Below are 8477 nucleotides of genomic sequence, written 5' to 3' on the forward strand. Positions count from 1 at the left end.
CCAGGGTGCAGGAGCCTCTAAGGTTTGAATACAGCTTCTGTGCTATAAGCTATGTGGCTCTGGGCAAATCACTTAACCTTTCTGTGCTTTGGTATTCCCACCTGTAAAAAAGGAGATAATGCCTACTTCATAAGGCTGCTGATTCGATAAATTAAACCTAAGGCTTTCAGCGGGGTTGTCTGACATGTTAGCAATTGTTCTAGTGGTAGCTGACACTATCATGCATCTAAACATCCATCCAGGGGCGCCTGGATGACTCAGTGATTGAACATCTGCCTTTGGCTCAGGTTGTGATCCCAGGGTCCTGGGATTTAGTCCCACTTCGGGCTCCCTGCAGGGAGCCTGCTTCTCCCTCTGCCCGTGCATGTCTCTGCTTCCCTAGGTCTCTCAAGAATAAATTAATTTTAAAAAATAAAATAAACATCAACGTTAGCAATTCTCACACTACCCCCTCCCACTAGCCTTCCTGAGATCATGAAGACAATGGAATTACTATTAATGGACCAACTATCATATACCAGAAAATGTATTTAACCTTATACATTATGGATTTAATCTCATTTACAAGCATTCTATACAGGAGACAGGATTCTGTCCATCTCACAGACAAGGAAACTGAGGCTCAGGTTAAGAAACTTGGCCAAACCCACAGCTAAAAATGAGACTTGGCACTGACCATGAGGTGCCTGTGTTCTTTCACTGGAGGGTACTGGTTCTCCCCTTCCCGTCCTGAGCCAAACAAAGGAAGAGTAGAGGTGGAGAGGTGGAGAGGTGGAGACGGAATGATCTCTCTGATTGATGAATCTTTCTATCAAAATACAACAAAGGGACCTTCTGTCCCTTCCAAGACCTTCTTCATCACTGGGGACACATCCCCATCTGGATTTAACAGACCTCGGGGTTTCAGAACAAAGCAACCAGACCCACTGAAACCTCTTGGAAGTGTCCTCCCAGGATGTGTGTGCTGCCAGGCTCACCAAGTCTCTGTCAGGAGGCCTGGATTCCAGTCCTGTCACTGGCTCATTGGGGCAAGATCCCTCCCCCCAACCCTGGAAGTTTCTGGAAGCTCCTTATTTTACCCATCAGACACCCTGTAAAAAGAGAAGAGGAGGTGATCTCAAGGATTCCTCCAGCTCTAAAAAGCAAATTCCAAGTCTGTCCTCTTCCCTGAGATGTCCCAAACCTACCTCTTTGTGTTCCAGAAAATTCCACGGCGACTACAGGGTTGTCATTACCCAAACATGTAGTCACCCTCACTTTTTGCATTTTGGTTAAACGGACCAACCTTAACAGAAGATAGTCAACCTTAAATATCCAAATAATTAAAATCGGGTAAATGTCACTGAGAAAGGAGAAGATTGTAACCAAGTTTCAAATCCATTGTTTTTTAAGATTTTATTCTATTTTAGACAGAGCACGTGTGCACACACAGATGAGCAGGGAAAAGGAGAGAGGGAGAAAGAGAATCTCAAGCAGATTCTACACTGAGCATGGAGCCTAACTCAGGGCTTGATCTCACGACCCTGAGATCATGACCTGAGCTGAATTCTAGAGTCAGACACTCAACCCCCTGAGCCACCCAGACACCCCACTTCACAAAGCAAAGTCCTGGTCCTGAAAATGCAATAAAAAGAAAACCAAAGTAAAGGGAGGGGAGGCTTTGTGCCCGAAGAAGAAGTGAGAAGTTGTGAAAATGCCTGCGAACCCCCAAGTATATACAATCACCTGATGTGCAGTGATTACGGGAACAGCTGTTCCACTGGCAATGCTCATCTGCAGGCTTTGATTATTGTTCTTTGTAAGTTATAGAGGAATATTCTCTATATGGGAATATAGAGGGAAAGGGAAAGAAAGAAAGAAAGGGAAAGAAAAGATGGGAAACCACTACAGGGCACCTATTTCACACCAAGCCCCATGACAGGTGCTTGTGTACTTGACCTCATGGAATCCTCACCCCAGTCCTATGGGGAGCTCACTTCTGCTGTAGACTGAATGTTTGAGTCCTCAGCCCTCTCTACTCCTAAATTCCTATACAGAATCCTAAACCCCAAGGGGATAGTACTTGGAGGTGGGACCTTTGAGAGGGGATTAGGACACGAGGGTGGAGCTCTCATGAAGGAGATTAGGGCCCCTTCACATTCCCTTCAGTATGTGAGAGCACAGCAAAAAGACCACCCATGAACCAGGAAGTGGGCCCTTGCCAGACACCCCATCTTCTGGCAACTTGATCTTGGACCTCTAGCCTCTAGACTGTGCGAAATAAATTGCTATTGTTTATAAACCTCCCAGGCTCTGGTATTTTGGCATAGCTGCCTGAACGGTTGAAGATAAGCCCTGTCCTTAGTTTTCAGACCAAGATACTCTGCTTGATAGAGTTACGATGACCCTAAACCACTCAAAACCAAACAGAAGCAAATTTGAAATTCAAGTTTCCTATTCTAAATCCAACTGTATCAGTCCCTGTATCCAGCGATGATGGTTTGAAGAGCAAATGCAGGAGAACAAAGGGCCCACATGTAGCAAAAATCCACTTACCACTCCTACAGCTGAATAGAAGCCATGCCCAGTGGGACCATGCTGGCACTGCTGTCTCTACCTCCTTGGCTCAAGGGGCAGAAAATCACAATCCTGCCGGGCCATCAGCACCCTGACTTCCACCCAACACAAGGCCAGCTTCAGGAACAGCTGGATCCACCTGTTGCAATGAAACAGGTCTGCGTTGTGGAGTTGGCTTCCATTTCTCACAGCTGTCCCCACCTGGCAGCAAAGGTGGCCACCAGCCCCTGCAAGCATACACCCTACCAGCCTACCAACCCCAACAGTTTTGTCTTTAGTATTTTTTTTTTTTTCTGCAAAGCTCCAAAGTCCAAGACTGATTCTTATCTGTTCTGCTTTGGTCAGACATCCTCCTTAGAACCAACAGAGTTGGCCGGATAAAACAAAGGATGTCTCCTTAAGATTGAAACTCAGATAAACATTTCTTTTAGTGTAAGTATGTTCCACACAATATTGGAGAGTACTTACAGTACAAAAATCATGATTGCTTATCTGAAGTTCAAATTTAACAGGGATCCTGTTTTGTTCATTATTTTGATTCTGATAGCCCTACAAGTCAACCACTGTGGCCAAGAGGAGTGAAACAGAAGACTCCTGGCCATAGCTGGGCTGCCTGCCCACCCCATAGCACCTGACCCCACAGGAGAGTGGGGTCAATTTCCACTAAGCCCCATTAACTGAGATACATGTAGCTCCCCAAAAGAAAATGAGGTGCCTCTCCCAGAAGAGAGGGATTGGCTGCTCAGCAGCCAAGAACAGATGCTCACGAGAATCAAAGTGGGTGTCTCTAAGGAAGAGGAGCATATGTTTTCGGCGGGGGTGAGGGGCCTGTGGGCCAGCTAAGTGGGAGAAAGCAAGCCTGAGCCGGCTCTTCCTCAACCTTCCAAGTCTGTGTTTTTACCCACACACATTTGCCAGATTGCTCTAAAAAAGCAACAGCTGTGGAAACTGACAGTTTACAGTTGTGATAAATTGCATTAGTAAAGTATTTCAATTAAAGCCATATCTAACTAAAAAACCAGAAGTCCTCTCCGAACAAATAAATTGGTGACTTCAATTTGTGGAGCCTTAAGTGGAAGATTTCAGCACTTACCTACTCTAGTAGTTGGCTTTTCTCATAGGGAGCGCCTCATACAGCGGGGCAGAGACAGTCGGGGAGAGATCCTTAATAAAGACGCGCGAAAACCAAAATCTTCAACTAGGCATTTATGTTATGTTCTTCCTTTGGGGTATTTCTTAATGACTTAAACCCAAACTTGGTTGCAGATTTGCCTGTAATGTCCCTCATTGTGTGTCAGGGAAGAGGGCATTCAAGAACCTCCCTGTGGGGTCCGCCTGTCCGCCCCATCAGTGGGGTGGCCAGGCCCCACCAGGGCTGTGTTTTCTTTCCCAAGCCAATTCATCTACATCTGTAACATTTTAAAAGGAATTCACAGATATGTCATCTCCAACGGATTCTTTTTCCGCGGTTTAGAAAGTCATTCGCCTGCACAAAATGAATGGCCTGGAGAAATCACTGAGCCTCTTTTACTCCCAGAGTCTGGGCCAGCACAGCCCCCAGACTGCAGGGGCTGGGGCGGGGGAGGGGCGGCCTCAGTGGACTTCAGGCCTTCCCCCACCCTCCATCCCCCTGCCATCCCCCCCACCCCCCATCCTCTCAAGGAAATCACATCTTTTTCCAGATTTCTCACTTCAGCTTGATTTTTTTTAGCAGATCCTTTCAGGACTAATTAGGTGATTGCTTTCATTTATGGTAGCAGTCGGGAGTGGGGGCACGAAACGGCGTCGCCCCTATTCTTGTTGGAAAAATAAATTACACCTATTGTTACTGAAGATCTTTTTTTTTCTTTTTTTTTCTCCCCAATCAAGCAAATTAGCAGCTTGGTTCCTTTTCCCAGCATTCACTCCCGAGCAGACGGCAGCGCCCTGGAATGTGGCTTGGAGCTGTGTGGTCAGTACAATTGTTTGGGGCTGTTTGTGCCAACAATGAGAGGAGACGGCGGTCTCCCAAAGGCCAGTGGCACTTGTCTTGCTCCGGCCCAGAGGGCTGGCGAGCTGCCGCCGGCGGCCTCAGAGAAGAGGTACACCGCCATCTAGTGGACGCCGGGGCTCACTGCAGCGCAATCCGGCCCGGCTTTTGCTTAGTGCCAGGAAGGACCAGCAGCACTGAGGCCGCTTCGGAGTTACCCAAAATAGGAGGGCCCCTTGGCATCTCCGGGGGCCAGAAAATGTTTGCCTCGATGGCTGTAATGAAAATGCAACGGGATGTTTGCATTATGCTTCTCTGGTGGGTAGTTCTCTTTGGTCGTGATTTCCAGGTCCAAAGTGGGAGGGTCACTGCTTGCGCAATGGGGATCCCTGAATCGGGATAGTTCCCTTGTGTCCTAATTACCAAGGGCGGAGAGCATCAGCACCTTCAGACGACAGGCTCTTTCATCTCTGAGGCTTCCTCATCACCCCTCAGCTGCCCCTCAGCAAACCCAGTTCCAAAAATGCACAAGGTGGAGGCATTCGAAGAAGCTTGTTCACCAGGGGCATTGCCGCTTCAGAATGGAAGCCAGAAAAGACCAAATCCTTAGACTTTTTCTGATCTTGGTGTTGAGGGGTGTTCCCAGTCTCTGACCACACATGAACCCACGCCTTCTTCCTTCCTACTCTTTCTATCCTAAATAAAGATCGCTGTTGTTCTCGCATTATACTACAGGAACCATGACTTTCTTGGGGTTTGTGTACAGGTGGGGGGGGGGGCACAAATAAATCCCAATATGGAAGGCTTTGGGGTAGTGGTTCTCAACCAGGAGCAATTTTTGCTCCCGTGAGACATTTGCTAATGTCTCGGGACATTTTGGATTGTCAGAACCTGGGGGCTAAAATATATATATTAGCATTGTAGGAGATGTATACATATATATAAAGGAGATATGCTAATATATATACTTATATATTAGCATTGTGGGATATATATATATATATATATACATATATATATATATATATATATATCCTACAATGCACAGGGCAGCCCCCCAGCAGAACTCTCCAACCCAAAATGTCAATAGGGTGGAGGAAGCCTGGTTGAGGGTAACAAAGATTGCCCTCAGTAATCGGGTTATGATAACACCAATTGATTGTCTTCAAATGAGCCCCACTGCAGAGACTGTGGATAATTCATCCTCTCCCAAATCAGTATTTACCACCTTTTTTTCTTCCTTTAGACTCTTCCATTTTAAACATAATTTAGCTGTCTTTTTTTTTTTTTCCTCCCTCTGCCCCTGCTGGAAAGAGAAAGGATTGGACTGGGGGAGGGGAAGGCGACAGAAAAGGAGGATTAGAAGCATGACCTGTTTCTCCTGGAGAAGCTCGGCACATTCCTCTCTCAGATGTGCTTTGTGACCGAGCAGGGTACAATTAAAAGCACAATAATTTGCTTGTTATTCAAGTCAGGCATTAGTCCGGGTAATGGCGTGCTTGGTGGAGAGATGGATTTCCTTGTTAGGAGCTAAGCACAGGATTAGCTGAATTCTCCATGGAGAAATCTTGATTTGTTCAAGGTCTTTCATGTTTTCTACAGAGAAGGGATTATGTCTTCTTAAAGAGAGGCCTTGCTTAAAAAGCTACAAAGTATAAGAAAAGGATTTAGGGCAGAGGGGCCTGTGGTTAAGTAGCTGAGGGGTACAGGGAATTTTAGAGCAAAGGATTATTTAAAGCCATAAAGTTCAAAAAATAATTGGTTTAGCACTACTGGGTCAGTGCCGGCGAGGACGCTGTAAAGGCAATTAAGCATGAGCTAATATTCATTTTACTTTGGCTGATTATTGCATGGATCCAGGAGAGAGGGGAAAGAAAACATGCCCCCTCCCCAGCAATCAGGGAGCGCGTTGTTTTGGGTTTCTTTGCCTTATGTGCACGCTGATTTGTTGGGGTGCTCAAAATCCAGGCATCACAAAGAATTTATTAGGTAAAACACAGGAAAATTGTCATCTCAAGGCAGATCAGTGCACGTTCTGCTATCCCGGTGACCAAGTAGAAGCCGCTATTAGTTTTAACTTCACTGAGATCATTAGCTGGAGAGGACATAATGTAAAAAAATAAAATAAAATAAAACGCCTGACTTCACCAATGTCGCTGCTAAGCCCAGATCAGGGGCTCAGGACCAGAGCCACTTTGTCCCCTGGAGACATCTGACGATGTCGGGAGACATCTCTGGTTGTCACACCTGGGGAGGTGCTCTTGGCATCTACTGGACCCAGGCCAGGGATGCTGCTAAACGCCAAATGATGCACAAGATGGCCCCCTGCGACAAAGAACCATCAGACCCAAATGTGACCAGTGCTGCCAGTAAGAAATCCTGGTCTAGACGGAGGCAATTGTCTCTCTTTGGGTAGATGAATCTACCCCTTCCTCAAATCCAGAGCTGACAAATGATCAGAGGGCCCCATTATGCTAACCCACACGCTTTTCCTCCCTCTTCCACACGGGGCCTTCCCATAATTGGGGAAATCAGTGATGCCAAGAGGGATGTGCCCTGGCCCAGGGCTGGTGCCTGCCTAATCCATCCAGGATTCTCATACCCAGGAGAGGAGGGAGCTGGCTTCTCTGCAATTTCCACAGGTTCCAAGTGTTGAGGACTTTTGTTCCCTTATCTGAGATTACAGTTCCTCCTGCATGAAGCGGGTTCAGGGAAGTCCTGGTCCTGTGGCTTGCAAGGCAGTAAGAGCCTGAGGCTACAAGATACCATTTTTCTCCCTGGCCAGAGACAATCCCCATCCTCAGGGAGGTTAACACCCTGAACAGGAGTTTCTGCAGAGCTAGTTAAAGCCAAGGGGCTGTGAATCGGGATGATTCCAAGGCCTGGTCATCAACTCTGTGGGAGGGTCTCAAGGATGCTCTTAAGCTCCATTTAAGATAAGACAGAGGGCTACACAAGGGGAGTGAGTGGCCACAGAGGTTCCCTCAAGAATGGCATATGCACCATTCTGGAAATTAAACCAAAGGGGAAACAAAGATGGATGCTTTTATATTAGGTCTTGCTCTACCAGATGAAAACAGATGTGAAATGCCTACCAGCCCTCTGGTTTCTTGGGTATCACTGCTACAGAAAGGCTCGAGGAGGGGGTCACAACGATGACCTGCCCCCACATACAAGCAACACTCAATGCTTGCTGCCAAGGTTTCAATCCTTCTGGAACTGTCCAGAAGGACTGATGACAGATGAAATGGATTCTCATTCCATCTGGTGTGGAATCTCATATACTGAATTCCCGTGGGCATTGCCAAGAAGACCTTAGCAGTACATCAAACCACCACTTCTGGTTAAAAAAAAAAAAAATTATTCACAAGCAGTACAGCTCTTTTAGAATTTGTCTCACGGTTTTTCCGGTCCTTACTGGAAGACTCCTAAAATATATGTATTTATTTTTTATTCTCATTTCATGAGCTAAGTGATTATAATCTGGGAAACCCCACACTTGATTTGTTTTTGTGGGTTTTTTTCCCCACCTCTAACAGCGTTTGGCATGTGACATGCTTTTACAAAAGCCAGTGTGCTCCTTGCATTTCAGCGTTAATGTATAACCTCTGTTAGTCTCATGAAGGACAACCTTTCTAGTTCAGGAGGGGAATTTGGAGCAGGCTTCTTCTCTAAATGAAGGGACCTTTATACAAAGAACACAGACTTTTTTTTTAAGATGTTACTTATTTATTCATGAGAGACACACAGAGAGAGGCAAAGACATAGGCAGAGGAGAAACAGGCTCCCTGCATGGAACCCAATGCAGGACTCGATCCCAGGACCCTGGGATCACGCTCTGAGTCAAAGGCAGATGCTCAACCACTGAGCCACCCAGGTGCCCCCAAAGAACACAGACTCACGTATACACCAAGATAAACTCACTTCCTGTCTATATTCTCAGGGTACGCCT

At 46.4% G+C, this 8477-nt stretch overlaps 1 non-coding gene across 1 annotated transcript; it reads left to right on the forward strand.

Annotated features, from left to right (window-relative positions):
- Window positions 1-7893: 7893 nt before the first annotated feature.
- Window positions 7894-7955, forward strand: LOC129501090 (U7 small nuclear RNA). The gene has a single exon (XR_008662655.1). It is a non-coding gene; the product is annotated as a U7 small nuclear RNA (small nuclear RNA).
- The last annotated feature ends 522 nt before the right edge of the window (window positions 7956-8477 follow it).

The sequence above is a fragment of the Nyctereutes procyonoides genome, unplaced genomic scaffold (assembly GCF_905146905.1).
Source record: "Nyctereutes procyonoides isolate TBG_1078 unplaced genomic scaffold, NYPRO_anot_genome, whole genome shotgun sequence".
NCBI classification, from domain to species: Eukaryota; Metazoa; Chordata; class Mammalia; order Carnivora; family Canidae; genus Nyctereutes; species Nyctereutes procyonoides.